Source organism: Pteropus vampyrus, unplaced genomic scaffold, assembly GCF_000151845.1.
Source record: "Pteropus vampyrus isolate Shadow unplaced genomic scaffold, Pvam_2.0 Scaffold116, whole genome shotgun sequence".
NCBI lineage: Eukaryota > Metazoa > Chordata > Mammalia > Chiroptera > Pteropodidae > Pteropus > Pteropus vampyrus.
Window position 1 is genome coordinate 3415929 of NW_011888897.1, and position 4078 is coordinate 3420006.

At 33.2% G+C, this 4078-nt stretch overlaps 1 protein-coding gene and 1 pseudogene across 1 annotated transcript in view; one reads left to right on the forward strand and one right to left on the reverse strand.

The window, feature by feature from the left end:
- NDUFA12 (NADH:ubiquinone oxidoreductase subunit A12) overlaps positions 1 to 4078 on the reverse strand; it is a 21078-nt gene that overhangs the window by 5747 nt on the left and 11253 nt on the right. The window lies entirely within an intron of this gene.
- LOC111743578 lies at positions 3774 to 3892 on the forward strand (annotated as a pseudogene).

Consider the following 4078-nt stretch of genomic DNA (forward strand, 5'->3'; position numbering starts at 1 on the left):
TGAAAACAAGATTAAAGGATAAAAGAAATGGGAAATATTTGTAATATACAGAAAAGTAGTTCATTTATCATTACAGAAAAAGTCGACTATCCAAAAGGAAAATGTATAAAAGATTAAAAGATGTCATAAAACAGAAAAAAAGAGCCAACAAAGAAGTTTAATAAAGGAAATAAAAATTAAAACAAGATATAACTTCTTACTTGCCAAACTGGCAAAGATTTTAAAAACTAAAAATACCCAGTACTTGGTGAAGTTATAGAGAAATCAACACCCACAGCTAGAAAGCATTTACCCTGAGAGTGTAAATTGAGGGTAATTTGGCACCAGGTACCAAGAATTTATAAAACATGTACATATTCCTGGATGTGAAAATTTTACATCTAGGAACTTGCCTTAAAAAAATGAGGATGTATGGGTAAATGCTTACATACAGCTATGCTGACCACAACTTTATTTACAATGGTGAAAAAATGAACAAAACCAAAAGAAATAACTCATGGCATAACCATATGACAAAGGCTAAAGCATTACTAAAAATTATTTTTCAGAGAATATTTTATGACTTAAGAAAATAAAATGTTCACCATATGCTAAGTTTAAAAAACAGGTTATTAATTTATTTAACAATACTTAGATAGCATTTATAAGTCATAGGCACCATTCAAAACACTTTACAAATATTAATCCTTATAATAACAACTCCATGGGACAGATGTTATTATTCCAATTTAATATATGAGGAACCCCAGACACCAAGAGTTTAGGTACCTTGCCCAAGGTAGTGGAGCTAAGATTCAAACCCAGGCTACTTCTTCAAAAAGTCCACTTATATTAAAAACAAAAATGAAAGGATACATATACAGAGAAAGAGAGGATAGCAGAAGAATATGTATTAAATTTTAACAGTGGTTTGCCTCCGTGTGGTAGGATAATAGGTTACCTTTATTTGCTTTCTTATTTTCTGAATTTTCTGTAATGAACATGTACTACTCTATAGAAAGAAAAAAAGTTATTCAAAAGAAAAATTTTTCTAATTCGAACCAACTAGAAATGGTTTTTAAATCCTGTCCAGGTTATCTGGCTTTTTTTTTTTTTCTTTTGAGACTATAAATTGGTTCTGTCTACTTCTAACTCCATTTCATTTCGTCCCACTTAAGCCATCATTAAAAACAAATCATGCTCTCTAAAGTACTCATAGTTTTGGTGGAAGACTGTCTCTCGGTCTTCCTTAATGGAAATTTTTCTCCAAGTCAATTCCACAACAAGTCATTCACTACAGTTACATAGAGAAGGTTCAAACTGTTCAAGCATGTACTGTAAACTGATGACCTGTGAATACAGTAAAGATTTCTTTTGGAAATTGGAATCAAGAGCAGTTCCTTGTTCACCAAAAATAATACATAGTTTATTTCCACACTGCAAAAGATTTCTTTTGGAAATTGGAATCAAGAGCAGTTCCTTGTTCACCAAAAATAATACATAGTTTATTTCCACACTGAAATTTTCCAACAACTCATCTTTGTAAAATGTTAGAATCAATCTTAAATGAAGCACTGAATAGTAAGTGAAATACGTTAGAACAATCAAAACAACTGAAACAAGTCTTCTGCTTATAATTAACACATTTTAATGAAGAAAGGTTATAAAGAAACACTCTGTAACACAGGAAAGTCAACCTATACATGTAGTTTATAGTTTCTTAGAACAGAACCTCTTAATATTCTGATTTTCAATTCAGTTCAAAGAGTATTTTATAGGATACCTATTACTTGAAAAAGGCTAGATTAAGCAGATATGTCAAGAGGAAGAAAATATTCTCTGTCACTGAGAGATGGCAATTTATTTAGGGGAGTAATACTTTAAAATATTCAAACAAAAGATTCAGTGGGACAAGGTATTAAAAGGACAGGCTGGAATCAGAATGGAATTTAGAGGTAAAACTAGCTTCAAATCATACAAAAGCTACAAAAGTAGTGACAGACATACCATTTTTGGATCAGCTATAAGAGTGAAGAAAACTATTATATCTAAAAAGCAAAATAATGGTTGTTTCAAGTAAAACAGTATATCCACATTCACTCAACAAATATATATGGAGCAACTTCTACGTGCTAGACACTTTTTTAGGCTTTAGCAACACAACAGTGAACAAAGTTCTTATCAAGAAGCTTGGTAGTTGGGGAAACAATAAATTAAATAATATATAATAAAATACCAGGCAGAGATAAGTGCTACCGAGGAAAACACTAGAGCAGGGGAAGCGGGCAGAGAGGACAGGGCTTTTTTAAACAGGGTGGTCGGAGAAGCCCCGGGAGCAGGCGCCTGAAAAAAGTGAAGGCATAAGCCATGCAACATCCAGGGAAACGGTGCAAAGTGACTGAGGTGGGAGTGTGCTCACTGTTCAAGGAAAAATGAGAAGGCTGACGTGGCTAAGTCAAGAGCCAACAAGGCAGTGAACAGGACAGTGTATGCTGAGCCTGGCAGGGCTGAGATTTACGTAAGGCCTTGCAGACCACGTAAGGAGTTTTAATTCTATCATGAAAATCCAATGGAGAGTTCTGGGCAGGGATTTGATGTGACCTGATTTACATTAAAAAAGCATCACTCTAATCACTTAGTATGTGGAGAATACTAGTGTATTCCAAGAATGTAAGCACATCAATTGAAAGGCTGTGGTCCAGGCAAGAGATAACTGTGACCTGGATCAGGGTAAGAGTCACATAGGTAGTAATCAGATGTGGAACACATTCAGAAAGTAAAGCAGAAAGAACCTGCTGACAGACTGAATATAGAAGAGTTGAGAATGACTCTTAAGTTTATGGCTTGAGTAACCAAGTCATTTAAATGCTTAGGAACTTTTTGCTTGATATGTTTGTTAATTCACCTATGCTGGGCATTTGAAGATAATTAAAAAAAACTCAAATATATCACATTTATAAATGTGCCTTAAAAATGTTTAAAAGGATGTAATTAACTAAACTTGCAAATGGAGATAACTGTTTAGGAGAATTTAGTCCTTTCCATTAGTTTATCAAACATTCATCAAAGAACAAGAGAATATTATTGTTCTTTATTTTTATACAACAATATTCAATTTATTAATCTTGTTATCCTATTTATATATTGAACCACAAGACTTAAGAACAACTAGGTTTTTACATTTGCAGCTGTAATACATATTAACTTTAAACTCAAATTGCAATTAATTCTTTCTATATACATCAGCCCCTCAGACACTGAAAAACTCAAACTGACAAGTAGAATATTTAGTGAAATGGGGAAAACATCGGTGATATATTAAGTGAGGGGAGGGGGAAAGCAAACAAAATTTTATGTATAATAAACAGATATATATGTACATACGCCCATATATATCTACATATAGTTATTTACAATCACAAACATTCTAAGAAGATGTGACCAATAAACTACAATTTATTCTCCACACTGATTTTTTAAAAGCATTCCTTCTCTACTCGAACACAGACCCTCAAATATTTGCCAAATCAAAAAATGAAATGTTAACAGTGATTGTTTCTGGACCAAGGAACTTGAGTTTATTTTTGTTTCTACCTTGTATTTCTCTAGATTTTCCAAGTTTTCTACAACAGTTGTACATTTTTATAAACCAAAAAATATTTTAATGATGATTATAAAGCTTGTTTTAATAACATGGAAAATAGCTTATAATATCAAGAGAAAAAACAGAAAATAAAACTGAATATGATTATGAACACAACAACTACATAAAAATTATTTAAAAGCACTAAAGAGTCTACAGCCATGCCACCCTGAACAAGCTCGATCCCATCTGATCTTGGAAGCTAAGCAGGGTCGGGCCTGGTTAGTATTTGGATGGGAGACCACCTAGGAAGACCAGATGCTGTAAGCATAAGAAATAAAAAATAAGGGATTGTAAGCCGACAAGGTCCTTGCAATCTGTGAGGTCAACCAAGGGTAGCCTCGCCTAAAAACAAACAAACAAACAAACAAATAAAAACACTAAAGAAAATATGCCAAATGTTGACAGTGGTTGTCTCTTAAAGGGCTACGTGCATTATCCCTGCCTCCTGCCAGA